General features: G+C 33.1%; 1 pseudogene; it reads right to left on the bottom strand.

Moving 5' to 3' along the window:
• Window positions 1-1,160: 1,160 nt before the first annotated feature.
• On the bottom strand, window positions 1,161-12,173 carry LOC132314335 (probable serine/threonine-protein kinase PBL10; annotated as a pseudogene).
• Between the last annotated feature and the right edge of the window lie 9,226 nt (window positions 12,174-21,399).

Genomic DNA, 21,399 nt, shown 5'->3' with positions numbered 1-21,399 from the left:
GTAAGAGGTGTTTTTAGCTAACTAGTCCACTCTAAGGTTTAAAGTTACCAAGGGCTTGATTTGTTCAATTTTTTGGAAATAATTTTTTATTTTTAAAGAGCTGAAAATAAAAAATTGTAAACAAACTTGTTAGTAGTTATTTGAAAACTATTTTTGAAAAATTCTGATTTTTAGACAATTGTCTTTTAGAGTTTTTTGAAAACATTTTTCTGCACCAACAGTAATAGCTTAATGACATTTTCTTTGCCTCCCAAAATAATAGTGAGGGACTTTTCAAAAAAAATAAATAATAGTGAGGGTTCAAATTCTGTGGGAATAAATAGGTTGGGTGAGTTTCAACAAACCAATGAAAAAAAACAAACATTTTTCTGCGTTTAAAAAATGAATCATACTCTTCTTTTTATACTCCTACCTTTTCTCTATTTTATTCTTCTTCTCTAGTAATTGTATAATACACTGAACACTAATTAGGTTTACATAGATGAACACTTCGGATTAGTTTCAAGTTAACTGTCAAAGCAGGCCTAGTATGACCAACGGCCTCCCATCTCCTCGGAAGGTTCTCCGATGATCTACAGTGAGTTGACTGAATTGCCACGGCCAGGGGCGGAGCCAATTAAAGTCCAGAGGGGGCACGTGCCCCTCCTCACTTTGCTCCAACCTACTATACATAGATATATATTTTTGGTATATACATATACTTTTATAGTAATTTTAAATTGTGCCCACCCTCAAAATTTCAAATTCTTCTAATTTTCTTGAGTTATATATATCCCTTCTTCAAGTATACAATATATTTTTCCTTTTCTAATTTTTGTTTCCTTTTTCAAAAAATTTCTTTTTATACTTATGTATAATTGTGTATTTTTTTTTATTTTTTTTAACTTATTTCTTTTTATCGATGACATTTGTGATTTTATTTAATTAAAATATTATTAATTAATATTTTGTAACTATAATTTTTTTAACAGTATTTATTTAGTATATTATTTAACAACTTTTTTTTTTTTTCTTATTTGCCTTTTTAATTTAAAAAAATTATATTTCCTATTTGTCATATTTATTATTATTATTTTTTTTCAACAATTACGTTGTGCCCCTCTAAACTAAAATCCTAGCTCATCTCCTAAGTCCTAACCATCTCATCTCCTATGGAAATATCATATTGTGTCAGCTGGATCCTGAAGCTGCTCCAATGCATTCACCACCTCATTCATGTTCGGCCTCAATTTGCGATTTGTTTTGACGCATTGCTTAGCAATTGCAGCAACTCTCAGTGCTCCACCTTTTGAATACTGGCCTTCTATACGAGGATCCATCATATGGAGAGTTTTGGCTTCGGTGGTCAGGTAGGGCCTCGCCCATTCATCAAGTGTGTAGTATTCTTTGTCCACTGCTCTTCGATCAGTCAACAACTCAAGAAGAACAACCCCAAAATTATATACGTTATTCTTAACGGTTATTTTTCCTTCACGAGAAGAGAATGAATTAAGCATCAGAAGGGAGGAAATGAACTTGATTTGATCCAATATGACAAATGAATAGTTAATAAGAATGAATAAAACAGAGAATTTAGAATACCTGTTCATCATATACTCAGGAGATGCATAAGCGAAATTACAGACAATGACCACATTAGGAGGTACATAACCAAAGACATGGATTGCATCATTTAATGGCGTAACCCCATCTGAATGCTTATCCTTTTTGGCCAACTCGGAAAGCGAAAGCTTTGCATTGAAATCCTGTCAATTAGCAATGAAAATTTTATGAGAGTACGTCCACTGGTGTTAATGTTGAACTTTCAGAAGTACTGAAAAACAATTGATCGAAACATTTCACGTACAGAATCAAGCAGGATATTAGAGGATTTGAATGTGCTGTACATCACTTTTTCTTCTAGGAAGATATGCAAGTCCCTTTGCAGCACCAAGAGCAACCTTCATACGGTGGTTCCAAGAAAGTGGTTGAATAGAAGAAGTCCCTGTTAGATCTAAGAACAAGTACTAGGGTCTCTTAATCATATTTATAAATTAGAAGAATCCGAGGCTGTAAATAATATTCCACCTTTAGGAAACCAGTGGCATGGCTTGGTTGAAGAGCTAATGACAATAAGAACTTACTCCTAAATAGATGATTTGCCAAGCTACCCCGCTGCATGAACTCATAAACCAGAAGCCAATGCTCATTCTTTAAACAGTACCCGACTAATTTCGCGAGATTGGGATGATGCAGCTGCCCCAAAATATTAGTTTCTGCCTACGGGAGCCAAAATGATTAGAAAAGTAGTACTACCTCCGTCCCTTATTAGTTGTCCATTTTTTGTTTTATAACTTTTTAAGGGGACATGCAATTAATGCATTGTTCCCTTCTAAAATTACCAAATTGTCCTTTTTAATTTAAATATATATAGTTAAAAACTTTGAAATTTTTTAAAAAGATAAAGGACAATGATGAAAATATAAAGAAAAGATGCTCTAACTTTTCAAAGAGACAACTAATTTGGGACATGTAAAAAGAGAAAAATGGACTACTAATAAGGGACGGAGGGAGTATATTATTGACATGAGAAGGCTCATCAGAACTAAATATTCATTCCGGAAACTCCAGTGATGTCTTTTTGAAATGTTAGATGAGGCTCATCAAAACTAAAACTTCATTTTTTTGTTATGATGCAGCTGCCCCAAAATATTAGTTTCTGCCTACGGGAGCCAAAATGATTAGAAAAGTAGTACTACCTCCGTCCCTTATTAGTTGTCCATTTTTGGTTTTATAACTTTTTAAGGGGACATGCAATTAATGCATTGTTCCCTTTTAAAATTACCAAATTGTCCTTTTTAATTTAAATATATATAGTTAAAAATTTTGAAATTTTTTAAAAAGATAAAGGACAATGATGAAAATATAAAGAAAAGATGCTTTAACTTTTCAAAGAGGACAACTAATTTGGGACATGTAAAAACAGAAAAATGGACTACTAATAAGGGACGGAGGGAGTATATTATTGACATGAGAAGGTGTTGGGAAACGTGCAAGTTTTAAAAACTTTTCGAGGGATTTTGATTCATAGATCTTGATTCATCACATAGAGACAAGTTTTATGCAAAAATAAAAATATGATGTATCATTCAATTAATGGATTGAATACTTACATCAAAGGTCTGAGTAAACCTTTAAAACTTTCCTCTAAAGTGAATGTTCTCACTTATTGTAGATCCCTTAGCAAGATGCCTTCTCCTTGGATCTCCATCTTCTTGGTAATTATTTTGCCTTTAGAAATCACTCATAAGCCTCCATGAATTACCTTGGAAAACTAGGCTTATGGGAGCCTCCATTAGATGAGAACATAAACCCTAATTTTCTAGAGAGAGAAAATATTTATTCCTTTTTCCTTCTACTAAAAATCACCCACAAAATATACATAGACCATGTATATTTATAGGCAACATAAAGGTAAAGAAAAGGAAACAACTAATCCTTCTCAATCTCAAATTCACATGTCTCAAATCTAATATGATTCCAATATCAAGTTGGGCTATGAGTGAGAATCCATTGGGCCTATTATTTTATTGGCTACAATGAATTAATAATTGGCCCGGTCCATGGACCCAGTTCAATTAATTCACAAATTAATTTCTACTCCACTAAAAGAAATTAATTGAACTCCAATTAAATAATAAATAACCACTAAGTCAATATTGCACTTTGACCCCTCTATGCATAATTAGTTATCGGATAAATAATGCCATCAATCCGACTACTTAATTAATATATTTATTTTGGTACCTTTGATTATTTCTGGCTTGATCACAATAAAACATTTGTTTGACAAAAAATAATAATTTAATAAATAAATATATAATAAATCATTTTGTCTAAAAACATACGAAGGCCTTCGAATTTACTTTGTGATCAACCATAATCAATACATAATAAATACAAGTAGCAATGATGCAAATATTGAAAATATAACCCTCTAACTATTAATTACATAACTACCCGAAGTGTCGGTCTAAGGATCCCGAAGAATCCGCCGAACAAATCAAAGTAATTATTAATTAATAAAAGAGTCTATACTTTTCTCATGCTTAAGAGTCAAATGCCATGACGGTGATAGGGAGTAATTGCATACGACGGCTCTCACAATATATCTTAACCTAACGCGGATCCAGTTCAAATCTTAATTAATTATGAGTCCATCCATAATTACCGACTATGAACCATTTATGATTACTATTTATATATCATGCATTGATTGTCATCACATACATATATATAAATATCTCTTGTAATCAAATGGACACTATCAATTCTATAATGAATCGAAATATAATACATTGAATTCACCAATTGTATAAAACATAAATATGTCTGAAACGTCAGGAACATATGTCACTTTAATCCAAACAGGAATTTGCTATGCCAGGGCATATAAATCCCAACAGCTCCCACTTGCCCTCATAGCCAATTCAAATTGCACCTAACTCCAATGTTATCCAGATGATGATCAAAATTATTGATCAATGACACCTTTGATAATGGATCAACAAAGTTGTGTTCCAATGCAATGTTCTAGCTACAAGTACATTTTCTCGCCGGACAATATCATGTTGAACATGATACTTCCTCTTAGTGTATCTTGTTCCTCTATAGAACCTTGGGTCATTGGTTTGGACTACTTCTACAGTATTATCGCAATATAGCTCGATAGGTAGGCTAGCATGCTCCACAACCTCTAAATCAGTGAGATCAAACCAATAGGCTTCCTTTGCAGCCTTTAAAGCTGTAATATATTCCACCTGCAGGTTTGAATCAGCAGTTGAAATCTGCTTAACAATCTACCAACTGATTTCCCTTTCATTAAGTGAACATACACTAAGTCATGAACCTCATAGTATCTACTTCTGATTGAAAATCGGAACTAGCATACCTGACTAGGACCATATCATCACATCCATAAATGAATATGATATCATTGGTTCTCCTTAGGTACTTAATGATATTTTTCACAATAAACCAGTTGTCCAGTCCAGTATTGGACTGATCTCTACTGACTATCCCTACTATGTAGCGGATGTCCTGTTTGGTATAGACCATGGCATATATGAGACTCTCATATGCCGAAACATATTGTTCCAGTCTCATTTGCTCAAACTCCTCTGCTAGTCTTGAAAAACTACTTACTAGAGAGAGCGATCCATATCAATAAAGCAAGAACTCATTCTTTGAGTTATGCATACCAAACCTAGTCAAAACTTTATCAATGTAGGATAATTAAGATAAGCCTATTTTCCTTTTAACCTGATCTTGCAAAAGCTTGATCCTAGGAATATAGCTTACATCTTGAAAATCCTTCATTTAAAAGTAATTGAACAACTACCTTTTAATTGATGACAAAACTTCCACATCATTATAAATGAGTAGGATGTCATCAATATATAGAATTAAGAAAAATAATGACATTCCCTTGTACACTCATGATTTATTCACTAAGAAATCTTCTGGTATCTTTTTGTAGATTAACTTGCCTTCCATAGGAATCACCCTACTAGAAAGTTCTACAAGATCCCAGAATTTATTAGAATACATAGATTCCAACTCTGATTTCATAGTAACTCACCAAAACGATCTGTATCCACATCGGTTCACGCTTCCGTGTAGCTTACTGGGTCCAACTCATGTTTAACAGGGATGTCCATAATGGTCTCACCTAAAAACATGATTCTGTCGAATTGGATGATAATCCTCCCACTACATCAATGTACCGATGCAAGAATCTGTGTAGTAGATGATGCTAACGCATCAATAGGGAATTCATATATTATTCTCAATCTCTATAATAAGTGTGTTCATATGTGGTACATCTGGTACTTATACCAAATTCTCTAACATTATGCTACTAGGTATGTGATTCATAATATGATTCTCCTATAGATAAACAGTGAGTGAAAACAATCAACTTTTATCTTTGAGATCATAAAATAATCTATCCTAGTGACATTTAGAGTAGCTATCAAATCTAGCATGCCTATGATCTGATTCCAACTTACTTGTCCATATCAAACGCACGTGTGCAAGACTACCCCATATGTGCATATGATTCAAACTAATATTTAGTCAAAAACACAGCTCAACGGTATCCTTGAGACAGACTAAGATGGAATGCAGTTCATAATGCGCATCGATGTCATTAACGCTAAACTCTTAAATGAAAGAGATAATGTGGCATTACTGATCATAGATCTAACCATGTTAAGTGGAATTCTGTTATTCCTATTTGACACCTAAATTAATTTAGCATCAATTGCGGAAAACTGGTACACAACACCCTCATTGACCATATAGTCTTTGCACTATCCCAAGAAATACTCAAATACTCGATCAGATCGAAGTGTCTTGATAAGTTTACCAAATCTGTGCTTCACATCAGTCTTGACCCTCTCGGAATATACCAAAAGTATAAGACTTGTGTCGCAACAGGTAAATTTATCCAAAACGTAAGTAATCTCGATTGGATGTTCATAAGACTACACGTGTACGTGTGTACCGACTCTAATTGTTCTTTATGTCTATTTCATTTGGCTGATTAAGCCCTTAGAGTTATCTATCCTTCAAAACAAGATTCACAAGTTTGGTTTAGGCTTCTCTGCCTCACTAGGTAATAAACCTTCTTTAACCAATCTTTAAATCTCATTTTGATTGATTACAACCCAAAAATAGACACCAAAAATACAATGAGTCAGAAATAACAAATTTTCTCTTAACATTTAATCTAGAAGATGCAACATTAGTTTCTACATCCTGCAAATCTTAAGAGCTTGTGATTATATTATATTAACCATCTTTCAATGCACCAGAAGCAATCACATATCTATTCAATTTTATAAAACCAGTTTTACAAAATAACGATCTAGTTTTTATAAGCCAAAAGTGAAATAAGAATGAGATTGCGTTTCACTTCTGTGCATAAAGATAGTTCTCTAATACTAATATCCTCATACTCTCTAATTTCAGATGTAATACTCCCACTGACTTAACTACAACCTTGGCATCATGTCAAAAGATAAATATATATCCATATCATCAAGGCTTCTGGATTCCTGAAATCCTTACAATAAATGTTTAGTGGCTCCAGAATCTATCCATCAGGAATCAATAGATACAACCACATAACATGGCTCAATGATTAAATATATATTTTCCTATGCCACGTCATTGCTTAGACAGTTTGTCCTTTAGTGTCTTAGTTAACGGCAAAAGAAACAGTTTCATTCGCCCTCAACATACACTGCCTTATTCCCTTTAACCTTTTAGATACCTATGTTTTGTGCTAGCCTAGTCTTATTATCATCCTTCTTCTTTGCTTTGCCCATCCACTTGGGCCTAGAAGAAGATGGTATAGACTAGGTTAGATTGATAGGAACGCCCAAACTCTTGATTATCTCTTCATCTGTTACCAATTCTATAAGAATATCAGCGAGTGTGAACTCAAACTGATTCCTTATTTAGTTCACTCTAACAGAGTCGAACAAGTTTGGTAACAAGGCAATAATCATGTCAACTTGAAACTTACCACCCAAGTCAGCCTTATTGATCTCCAACTAATTTTTAAATAATAAACAATCATTTTCCAAAATTTGATTTCAAACTGGAGTTCATGAGGCTATCTTGATGGTATTTAAATTTGACACAGTACTGAGGCATATGCTCTATCTAATCTCACCAAAATATCTCATTGACATTTAATATGATGCTTGAAGAAAATAAAATAATACAAATGTTAGCTTTGGAGTATATTCGAGTTAAACTCTAGAATATTGCACCAAGTCATATCATTTGCCTTATCTAATTTATTAAAAGCATTAATGTCAAATTTGGTATCTCAAAGTAAAAGAGATAGGTATAGGAGTAATAAACACATTTTGTACCATTACGTTGTGAATAAAATATCTAAGTTCATTTTCCAGTCATTATAAATAAGGTCCAATATCATAGAATATGTAAGCAAGCAGATAAAATGGATTAAACATAATTCTTCTGAATATAAATGCATTCATACAACATGCAAGGTGAATTATTAATTCTGTCATGCATATTTAAAATTAAAATGAGTTTGTTAACCACATAATATAATAAATCTCAATCGAACAAGAGATCATTATCATTATTGGTGAACAATCCATTTTAATTAATGCGGGTCCCTCAACTCTGTAGCATAATAAATCAACCAATCAATATGTCAATAACTTATCCTGTTGGAGGAGTTCATTATTACTATTGTTGAGATTCATTTACTATTAGGTGAGCACTTCCATTAAAATAGTATGTGGGTCCCTTAACCACTGCATGAAAAATCGAATAACCAATACGCCAATAACTTATTCGGTTAGCGAAGTTCATTATTGCTATTGGCGGGCAAATCCCATCATTTCCATATCTCTTAAGACAATGCCTTGTCTATCTATATGAAATGATTCCCGATTATGTTTAGCCTTTCTAAAATCACCTAGTATAGACCACTCCGTTGGGGAGCTAACACTATTGATTTTAGATTGAGGGTATAACGTTATTAATGCTCTAATGAAAAATAAAACATTAAATATCTTGTCATTATAATCTAGACTCTTTAAATCATGCGTAGGGCCTTATTTTTAAAGATCTAATTACAATGAACATTTAATATTATTATTTTCATGAGATAACCATTCTTGTAATATTAAGACTCTTCAAATCATGCGTGGGGCCTTATTTTTGAAGATCTAATTATAATGGTGTTAATAACAAAGGCCATGGGCCAATATATAAAAATTCCCGCTCCCACTCAATTTTTAATCATTCATAATTAGGGTTTTCATTTTATTCATTTACATGATATAATGCATGCAAAACGTCTTGATTTTAATCCCATTAAATTTAGAAAATATTTGGACTTTAAATGATTCACTAATATTTAATTTGAAGCACACTTGAAAAATAATTTACAAAAATAATTTTTCGTTTCCCAATAAGTGCCCTCAAATTAATTAGTAATCTAATCCAATTAATTTTCATAATTTAATTAATGTAAATCAAGCCATTTAAATAAATATCATGGATCCAATGCATGAATAATAATTAATTAACAATTATATATTCTATGCATTTCATACATCGCATAAATAAATAAATAACAGATAAAGCAAATAAAATGGCCAATGGAATCAGCTTTTAACATTTAACCACTCTAAGTATTGCGCGAGGATCATCCATCGGCTTGCAAACACCCACATAAGGCTGGTACGCACCGGGAGAAGCAAAACACCGCTTGGAACGCGCCTGGATGGCCCCACACGCGCTTACACGCGCCTGGGGCATGTTGCAAGTGAAGGCACGCGCCCCCACGCGCTGGCACGCGCCTGGGGCGCGTGGGACGCACCTCCACGCGCCTGCACGCGCGTGGAGGGAAGGTGGATTTGGCTGGCGCGTGAGACCCACGCGCCAGCATGTCATCTACGCCTCCGGCTCCTAGCGCGTGCTTTTCACACGCCAGGCTCACCATCATAGACCTGCACTTGATTCTAGCCTCCTCCGACGTCTCTTGTCGCCGCCGGTGATGCTCCGGCCACCGGAAAAACGCCGAAAAATCCAGAAAAATTAATAAAAATTTCCAGAAATTAAATTAGGCCTTAAAAAATTCCAGAAAAATTCCGAAAAATTGCTAAAAAATCCCAGAAAATTTCTGAAGCCTAATTTAACCCTCTTGGACCTTCTTGAAGCTTCATAGCATCCTTTGATAAAGATTACATGGCTTTAAATAAATTTACAATTTGAAATACAATGGAAAAAATTAAATTACATCATTGAACTTTCAAACGGCTAAATCAAAGCCTTAATTACATTCATCCAAAGATAAAATTACATTCAATTAACCTATAAGCTTTATCCATGGCTCAAAACACATATCATCATCCATTCACAATTATACATACATCATCATGTATCAATATATATCAATATATTAATTCATACATCAACATACATCAATAAATAAATATATGCATATCAAAATTGGATCCATGAATGATGAATTTTCATAAAATCATGATCTCTAGTAATGAATCAAACCATGCTCTGATACCACTGTTGGGAAACGTGCAAGTTTTAAAAACTTTTCGAGGGATTTTGATTTATAGATCTTGATTCATCACATAGAGACAAGTTTTATGCAAAAATAAAAATATGATGTATCATTCAATTAATGGATTGAATACTTACATCAAAGGTCTAAGTAAACCTTTAAAACTTTCCTCTAAAGTGAATGTTCTCACTTATTGTAGATCCCTTAGCAAGATGCCTTCTCCTTGGATCTCCATCTTCTTGGTAATTATTTTGCCTTTAGAAATCACTCATAAGCCTCCATGAATTACCTTGGAAAACTAGGTTTATGGGAGCCTCCATTAGATGAGAACATAAACCCTAATTTTCTAGAGAGAGAAAATATTTATTCCTTTTTCCTTCTACTAAAAATCACCCACAAAATATACATAGACCATGTATATTTATAGGCAACATAAAGGTAAAGAAAAGGAAACAACTAATCCTTCTCAATCTCAAATTCACATGTCTCAAATCTAATATGATTCCAATATCAAGTTGGGCTATGAGTGAGAATCCATTGGGCCTATTATTTTATTGGCTACAATGAATTAATAATTGGCCCGGTCCATGGACCCAGTTCAATTAATTCACAAATTAATTTCTACTCCACTAAAAGAAATTAATTGAACTCCAATTAAATAATAAATAACCACTAAGTCAATATTGCACTTTGACCCCTCTATGCATAATTAGTTATCGGATAAATAATGCCATCAATCTGACTACTTAATTAATATATTTATTTTGGTACCTTTGATTATTTCTGGCTTGATCACAATAAAACATTTGTTTGACAAAAAATAATAATTTAATAAATAAATATATAATAAATCATTTTGTCTAAAAACATACGAAGGCCTTCGAATTTACTTTGTGATCAACCATAATCAATACATAATAAATACAAGTAGCAATGATGCAAATATTGAAAATATAACCCTCTAACTATTAATTACATAACTACCCGAAGTGTCGGTCTAAGGATCCCGAAGAATCCGCCGAACAAATCAAAGTAATTATTAATTAATAAAAGAGTCTATACTTTTCTCATGCTTAAGAGTCAAATGCCATGACGGTGATAGGGAGTAATTGCATACGACGGCTCTCACAATATATCTTAACCTAACGCGGATCCAGTTCAAATCTTAATTAATTATGAGTCCATCCATAATTACCGACTATGAACCATTTATGATTACTATTTATATATCATGCATTGATTGCCATCACATACATATATATAAATATCTCTTGTAATCAAATGGACACTATCAATTCTATAATGAATCGAAATATAATACATTGAATTCACCAATTGTATAAAACATAAATATGTCAGAAACGTCAGGAACATATGTCACTTTAATCCAAACAGGAATTTGCTATGCCAGGGCATATAAATCCCAACAGAAGGCTCATCAGAACTAAATATTCATTCCGGAAACTCCAGTGATGTCTTTTTGAAATGTTAGATGAGGCTCATCAAAACTAAAACTTCATTTTTTTTGTTATTACACGCAAAATTATTTTATTGACATTAAAGTAAGATGTACAAATTTAAGGGTTGTGATCATATATGGGAAAACTAAGAAAGCCAGAGATTATACATACCAACCATTGCTTGTCACTACCGAGAGAACTGTGGTCTAGAATCTCCACAGCTACAACAATGCCAGTCCCTGGTTTGGCAGCTGTAAACGTATTCTCATCAATCCAGCCTTTAAAGGCAACCAAATTGACCATCTGGACGGAAGTTTTTGGTGACCTTTTTTAGTTCAGTGAAGGCAAAACTCTTCAAATTAGGGGACTGAAAAATCTCACCCTCGCTTGGAGGAGCAAGTTGCACTGAGGTTGAATTCTTCCCTACACATGTATATCGATCAATTCCAAAAACATCCATTATTTCACTAGAAAATGCCATACAGAAAATGAAACTTTCGTAAAAAAAAAATAAAAAAATAAAAAACTCAATCTCTTTTAAATATACCAAGTTTCTGAATTGAATTGATATGCTCATAGACTGCATTTGTACATGATCGGCCAAAAAACAAAAGATTTATATTCATGCATGCCTGTATATATGTATCATATATGTCGTGTTTGCACTCGATATATCCATTTGAATTCAATGGATTTTCAGTGATATGGTAGCAAATTTTGCTGCACCATAATTATAAGCTCCACTTGCTTTTCAATAACACAAAACCTAAGACTGAAGGGTCTGTAATGTGTCTCTATAGGAGCAATACTTGGGTCCTACCCTATCAAGGCCAAGTTGGTCTTGATAGGTGACCTAGTCCAAGGAAAATACGACATGTGTTATGAAGAATTGAATAAAAAAGAGAGAAGTTATATGTACCAGCATGACGGAGAATCTCAGCTTTGCTTAGAGCACTGATACAAGTGTTGGGATTTATATGCCCTGGCATAGCAAATTCCTATCTGGATTGTATTGACATATGTTCCTGACATATCTGAAATATTTATGATTTATATAATTGGTGAATTCAATGTATTATGTTTCAATTCACTATGAAATTGATAGTGTCCAGTTAATTACAAGAAATATTTATATATATGTATGTGATGACAATCAATGCATGATATATAAATAGTAATTATAAATTGTTCATAGTCGGTAATTATGGATGGACTCATAATTAATTAAGACTTGAACTGGATCCGCGTTAGGTTGAGATATATTGCGAGAGCCGTCGTATGCAATTACTCCCTATCACCGTCATGGCATTTGACTCTTAAGCATGAGAAAAGTATAGACTCTTTTACTAATTAATAATTACTTTGATTTGTTCGGCGGATTCTTCGGGATCCTTAGACCGACACTTTGGGTAGTTATGTAATTAATAGTTAGAGGGTTATATTTTCAATATTTGCATCATTGCTACTTGTATTTATTTTGTATTGATTATGGTTGATCACAAAGTAAATTCGAAGGCCTTCGTGTGTTTTTAGACAAAATGATTTATTATATATTTATTTATTTAAATTATTATTTTTGTCAAACAAATGTTTTATTGTGATCGAGCCAGAAATAATCAAAGGTACCAAAATAAATATATTAATTAAGTAGTCGGATTGATGGCTATATTTATCCGATAACTAATTATGCATAGAGGGGTCAAAGTGCAATATTGACTTAGAGGTTATTTATTATTTAATTGGAGTTCAATTAATTTCTTTTAGTGGAGTAGAAATTAATTTATGAATTAATTGAATTGGGTCCATGGACCGAGCCAATTATTAATTCATTGTAGCCAATAAAATAATAGGCCCAATGGATTCTCACTCATAGCCCAACTTGATATTGGAATCATATTAGATTTGAGACATATGAATTAGAGATGGAGAAGGATTTGTTGTTTCCTTTTCTTTATTTTTATGTTGCCTATAAATATACATGGTCTATGTATATTTTAGGGGATGATTTTTATGAGAAGGAAAAAGGAATAAATTTTCTCTCTCTAGAAAATTAGGGTTTATGTTCTCATCTAATGGAGGCTCCCACAAGCCTAGTTTTCCAAGGTCATTCAAGGAGGCTTATGAGTGATTCCTAAAGGCAAGACCATTACCAAGAAGATGGAGATCCATGGAAAAGATGTCTAGCAAAAGGGATCTACAATAAGTGAGAACATTCACTTTAGAGGAGAGATCTGAGGTTTACTCAAACCTTGATGTAAGTATTCAATCTTTTAGTTGAATAATACATCATATTTTATTTTATTTTTTGCATAAAACTTGTCTCTATGTGATGAATCAAGATCTATGAATTTAAATCCCTCGAAAAGTTTTTAAAACTAGCACGTTTCCCAACAACAAGAACCCATGAAGTACTATTGATCAAACTGCACTCATGTCTTTGATTTTTTCCTTCACCACACCTCTCTCTCTGACCCTACAAGTCCACCAGAAGAAATTAGGGTTTATCAGCTTCACAGAACTAGAAAAAGAACCCACCAAAGTAGATGTGAGTGTCAAAAAGATTAATTTTTATTCTAATTAAACAATGATCATAAAATGTATTTAAACTGTAACATGAACATCCTAAAATCACTTGACTTGAACTAGGCTAAGAATCTACATAGCAAACAAAAACAGAAACACTGAGAATAGTAGTTAAGAGTGGTAACCACCAAGTATGGTTTTCTTTGAAACTGTGTGATTAAAACTTGTGGGGCTTGGTAAATTTCATTCTTATTAGAATTTTGAAAGAATTCAAAATTTTATATTATTTATTAATTTGTTTCCTTAACTAAAATTTTATTCTTTAATTTTAAAGTAAAAGATTAAAATTTTGAAAACCAACCTCTCCATTTGGGGAGAAGAGCTTGTACATCTACACTAGTACTTATTGATAAGTAATTGTCAAATTAGGTGAATATCCATGAATCCATAATTGATAATACTACAAATAATTTAATTTTAACTTATTTTATAACCTCTGACCTTAAAAATATAAAAATGATGAACTATTCTTATATTTTGGATTCCTCGGTTAGTAAAAACCTTGCCAAAATTCTAGGGCTTTAAGATTTAAACCTATTCATAGTTTCAAGCACCATGCCCAACCCGGTAAAATCTTCTTGCGAAAATCAAGTTACTCGGCTTAGTCCCATCCCTACTCGAGGAAGAACATGTCCCTAAATCCAGTTATAGATCAAGCCTAACGTATGGTCCTCAAGGCTGCATAGAACATTTGTCTCTCCAGTATATACAATAGACAGTACACATTCATAGACACACAGAATACTACTACAATATGAGAACAAACAAAATAAAAAAAAGCAAATCACAAATACAGAAGATTATATCTGATGTAAGCAAGCTCAACAAATAGAAATTGAAAATTGGGTCAAGAAATTCCAATTTTCTTCCAACAGATAAAAAGTTTTTCACCCACCAGATGATGAAAGACCTTCAGATTGATAATCTGACAAACAACAGAGGAGAGGAGAGAAGAGAGAAAGTATGACCAACCCTTCAGATCTGTCGTCCAATGAGGGAGACTCGAGAAGTGATAGATTTGTTGACTAATGGGTCGGGAACGGGAAACTGGTCTCGTTAGTGGCCCGGTGACTGATGGTGACGGTGGGTTCAAGAGTTCTTCCAAATTTAATGTGGGACACGCTTGTTACGGTCGAATCACCCTACCTATCCGTGGTGAAGACCCGTACGCCCTTCGAACGGGGAGGCAAATTGTTGGGTAATATTACATACCCACCCATTTATACACAGTCACTCTCTCATTCGGATCTAATGTGGGATAAATATTCTCTTATAAAATACTCCTCCACCCGAACTTGTAACACACTCGTTACGGTCGAGTCACCCTACTTACTCGGGATGGCTCACTCGGGCACTTGGCTTGATACCAAATTAAGGATTGGGTCTGACTTTGATACTAACTGTAACGGATGGGTGCTCGTCCATTTACCAAAAAATTCAAATTGTTAGACAATGTTACATATACACCCATTTATATCCATATCATTTCTCTTTCGGATTCGATGTGGGACAAATCTCACCTTATAATAATCATTCACGTGCAACATAAAACATTTCCCTTATTGAAATTAATTGTCTCATTAAAATTATATCATGTGACCCACAGACATGCATCTCAACGAATTACTCTGACCATCTTTCAAGTTTCCCTTTATTACTTCCGAATTAAAGTTTTTGGAGTAATAGCGGCTAGATTTGTCAAGTCTGTTGTTGATTAGGTGTGTAGTGTGGTAAAGAGTCAACCAAGAAAAAGTCCATTGCGTGGATAAAAGAAAAGATTGTGTGGTTGATTTTACACTCTCATAACGCAGACACCCAAAGTTTGGTGTGTTGAAAAAAACATACTATGAGCGTTGAATGGTCCCAAACATTCCCACTTTTGTATAACACGACCGAGGATTAGACAATGGAATATTGTCTATTTATAGAAACATTTCAGACCCACTTACCAAAAAAAAGAAACACTGCTTCGTCTAAACGTTGAACAGGGGGTAAACATATTAAAAGTACGCGCCGTGTAATCTTTAACTTCATAACAAAATTGGTTGCTTTTAATGGTGGAGTTTGTTGAGCGAGAATAACTTGGGTGGAGAGAGAAGTAGATAAAGTTAAATTGTGCTGTGCTTCTTCTGGAGGGAGAAGCATATAAAATAGGGAGTCGGAGTTTGATAATTCAAGGGTCCAGACTCCAGATTAACCTAACATAGATTCAATGGATTTCGATAAAATTCGGCGTATGGAAATATATAACTATGAAGACCTAGTCCATTATAATAAAATAAAAAATGAAACATGTTTGTATATATATATATTGCTTCCCATATTCTTTTTTGGAATGAGAGATTGAGAGGTCACCATTATGACATATTGTGGGCAAGGATATGGATGTCACGATGTGTGTTTGCTTTTAACATTTTTGTTTGAGTTAGTATTTTTTACAGGCTTATGTTTTTGGTTATACGGTTATACCTGATTGGAGAGGGAAGTTCTATAATTATGTTCTACTTGCAAAAAAAAAAAAAAAAGTTAGTAATTTTTACAGGCTTATGTTTTTTTGTTATACGGTTGTACCTGATTGGAGAGAGAAGTTCTATAATTATGTTCTACTTGCAAAATTGTGATATTTTATCCGTTATCTATTTTTTAATAAGATTTTTTTCTTGAATTACAGTTGTATCCCACTGGGTGATTTTGACTTGGCATAGCCGCATAGCATAATGTAACTGAGAACAACCTATACAATTAAAATGAAAGTAGACATTAAAATTCCCCTAAAATTTGAATTCATGGCATAAAAATTCAACTGTGCCAAGAAGTAGACACAACACTGGTTTAAAGTTTCAACCAAGCCTTTTTGTGGGTTGAACTAACTATATATGTTATGGCTTTTCTAATGAGTCATTCAATGCTTTCACTGTCCGTTACATGATCATAGTGTTATAGATATTTTAATAAAATTATAAATAATATTTAATATAATTATTATATGAGTTACATAATATTTATTATAGTAGTTAAATTATTTTTATAGGAATCATTATTTCATCTTAGCACATTATTTCTATATATATAATGCATCCACCAATTTGAGATACAAAGAAGTATTGATCTAAAAATATGGAGAGATATATACTCCTACCATATTCTTTCTATCTTTCTCATTTTTGTATATATGAGTGATGATATATGAATGGGTGAGACTCTTATAGAAATATTTTATATTCTATTATATATTGATTTTATGGGCAACGAGACACGTATAAACTTGGACCTACTGTTCCTGTGGTCGTGTACATGAAGGAAACGTTAATGCGAGCTGATTAGGTTATATCTTGGAACTGACTAGTTTTACCAATACCGACACGAATGGGATGACTATTAGCTTTAGGTCGATGTGTTTAGACATGCCTCAACAATCAGGCCAGTACTTTCTTACCTATTTTAATATTGTTTCATTACATAATTTCTGTTATTATATTAATCTGAGTTTTTTATCATGTTAAGTCCTTATTCATCATTATATCCATATTGTTCAATTAATGGATTATACAGTTTAATAAAAGAATTGTTATTTGATTTTATTGGTGTTATTATTCATTAGTTTGAATCATTGTGCATGTATGAATATTGTACTTTATATTTTTCTATAAATATGTAGAATTTCCAAAACATAAAAGGAACCAAAACATCGAATACGGATTTTTTTTCCAATTCATCAATGTCGACAGATAATTGAAGATTCTAGGGCTTGCTCTATGAAGTAACTCATGCTTGAACAAGAATGGAGGTACGTGGACACTTGATGTTAGATATGAAGTTAGGGATTTGTTAGACATGTTGAGTTGCTAACATAGCAAACTTAGAGCATCTCCAGCGGTCTGTTAAAAAACCCTTTTGTGTAAAATATACACTGCCACATGTGATTTGTAAATTTTTTTTTTTTTTATCTCCAGCAGTTTGTTAAGATACACTGTCACATCTCCAATGTATAAAAGGGTTGTGTATTTTACAAAGCACTTTTACACTGTCATGTAAACATATTTTCTCTCTCCTCCCTTTTCCCACCCGCGGTTCTCTTTCTTCTCTCTCATTCATTTACGCCTATTTGTTTCCCACTTTTCTAGTGTGGAATAGAGAAGAATCTGTAACTGGACGTAAGGTAAGAACTACTCGACCACCTTTTATTTATTTATTTTGATAAACATAATTTGATTCATCACTTTCTTTTGATCTTATCTTCTACAATCATACTGTAGATTCTAGGATTTTTTTAGATTTTTTATTATTTTACATTCTATTCTAATGAGATAAATATATACTAACCAAAGATTAGATATATATTTTAATCACGTAGTTTCTACATATATACTTAAATCTTATTTTATTATTTGTTATAAGTTAGAATTTCGGTGGCGATGGCGTAAAAGATTTGCTATTGGTGGGATGGAAAAGTGAAATATAGGGGGAAATTATTATTTTTTTCCTAATTGAGGAGGATTGGGACGTGAGATTTAATCATCAAAAAGTAAACTGAATAAAGTAGATTTGTAAAAGTTATATAGGGCTTTGGGTATGACACGTAATTGGTTGTTAAAAATTATATAACAACCGCTGGAGCTAAAAATAGTTAGTACAAAATTTTTGTGTTAATCTACTTTGACACGTCAAATTTACACAAAAAATTTTAACAGACCGTTGGAGATGATCTTAGCATGTGGATGCCCAACACTGTGTTTGACTTTTTAGCTTATTTGGCTTTGGTTTGTTTGACAGCTATATAATTCTAATATTTGTTCACCGACAAATTGATATGTTGTTGTTGTGTAGAGGTTTCTTTCAAATGTCAATTTAAATGGACAAAATACGTTAATATATTAAATTTTTTTAAAATACATGCTATATATAAATATAATTTTTTTATTTTTATACATCTATTAAGTAAAAGAATTGTAAAAAAAGGAAAATTTCAGTATTACCCTCCACAATTGCCCAACTGTCATCGAAAATAGAGTGGTGAGCCACAAGACCCAAAGCTTATATAAATGCCAAAGCCTCGGATACAGTTTCATGTGATGTGATGTGGTGTTAACTTGATGTCGTATGATTTAATCTGCACTTTATCAACATTTTTTTGGGGGAACCACAGCATTTCGTGGGTGCACATCCCCTCCATGGCACCTATCACTGGAAGGTGTCCATGGCAGATCCAAAGGTTGGGATGAAGACATGTTAGCACACTTTGTCATGTCATTGCCTTGTCAGCGATGACAAAACGCCAAGTTAGCAGTAACTTTTAAACCTTACTTTTTTTTATCATGTACAAATATTGCAAACAAAATACATACTTAACATATACGAATACAATATACAAAAATTATACGTGAGCCAAAAGAAGGCAGACCCATGGCTTCCTCTTCTTTTTTCCTTTGTTTTCTCTCTCTACTCTCTTTCCTCTCTTTATCAACGTCCTCTACCATTACTGTGATAGCCCTCGGATCCGAGACGCGGGTTGATCAGGTCTGAGCCCAAACCTGAGGGATATCAAACAATTAAAGTATTTTAAATCGAACACGAAATACAAAGTGAAATAAGAAATAAAATTAAATAGGTGGAAGAAACTAAATTAATAAACCTTGAAATAAAATTATTCAAATCTGATAATCCAAAACTCCATAAGTTTACAACTCGAGAATCCATCCAGTGGACCCCTTATTAATATTCTCAATTCAAAACTGAAATGACTGAAATAAAGTCTAAAGCTAATATAGAGAAGATTCCTATATAGTCGGAGGAATGAATATCTGTATCTGCTCTGCACGTCCAAGCTCTAACCCTGGAACTGACGAACACCTGAAAAATAAAGGAATGGGTCAGGCCCACATGCAAGTCCTGATCTACTACAATCCAAACAGTAATCCGATACGCAGATACATCCTAGGAAGACTCAACAATATCTAGAGTAGTTCATATATGTACATAGTACACACTATAGGATGCTCGCTAGTCCAGTAGGTCTGTCTCAGCCTGAATAGAAGGCAACATGCAAATACGTACCCTAAGGTGGGCATGAATACCTAGACCTACCAGGGAACAACACCTATGTCTAGTTATCCATCCTAGGCGATATACGCACCCTAACCATGATCCTGAGACTCAGGCTCATACCATGGCCCATAAAATAAATACATAAAGTCCGTACTCCCTATACAAAATATCAGTCATCTATGTAGTGGTCTGATATATGTAAACACTCCATCCTAAAACCGTAGTAAGTCTTTCAATTCACAATTGATATGACACATGTAGGTGATGGACTTAACCTTTATGGTTAATCCATACCTTAATCCAATTTGGGTAGGACTTAGTATTTTGAACTAATCCATTCCCAATATAGATAGGTCTTAGTATTTTAAACTAAGCCATCCCTAATATGACATCGTCCCATACTGGTTCATATATATATATATATATATATATAAGTAGGACTTAACCTTTTTATGGTTAATCCAACTCGTTCCAAATTAGGTAAGATTAGTGTTTTAACTAATCCATACCTAGTATGTCACCGTCCCATACCGGTACATACAATCCTCCAGTTAACACAATTGACCATATCATTATTAAATAATCATCAACCACATTTCACAATATGCACAAGATAAATTTAATGCATAGACATAAATAATAGGCATTCAGTACGGGCCTAAAATCCAATTCCAATTATGTAAAGTACTACAATAAATTTAAGCATTCACATTCTCCATCATAATCCAAAAATTGATACAGTTAATAGAAATTTAAGTATCCACTACACCCAAGGTAAGCATAGGAAAATTCAGTTAATTCCTTATACTTCAAATACTATAGAATTATGATTTATATATATATATTTAAATCATACACAACAACCTGGCCAAGCTCAGGTATATAAACCTAGCCAATCTTCCAATATAGTTCACGAATTGATACCGTTAATAGAAATTTGAGTATCAATTAAACCTAAGGTAAGCATAGGGAATTTTTAGTTAATTCACTATACTTATAATACTATGGAAATATGATATATTTTTATAATTAAATCATATACACAATCTTTGTTAAGTTTCAGTGTCAATAAAACTTGTCCAACCGTGTGCAACCCCTAAGTCTTATTTACTTATATAGTCCATCATTTAATCAATTTTTTGAGTTATTATTTTCCCATGTTATTATAGGTTTATAATAGCCCATACAACACTT

This window comes from Cornus florida, unplaced genomic scaffold, assembly GCF_030987335.1.
Source record: "Cornus florida cultivar Cherokee Brave unplaced genomic scaffold, ASM3098733v1 CherokeeBrave_3.0.0_Hap2_Chr06, whole genome shotgun sequence".
NCBI lineage: Eukaryota > Viridiplantae > Streptophyta > Magnoliopsida > Cornales > Cornaceae > Cornus > Cornus florida.
Note: the sequence above shows the minus strand (reverse complement) of the source record. Positions and strands in the feature narration are given on the sequence as shown.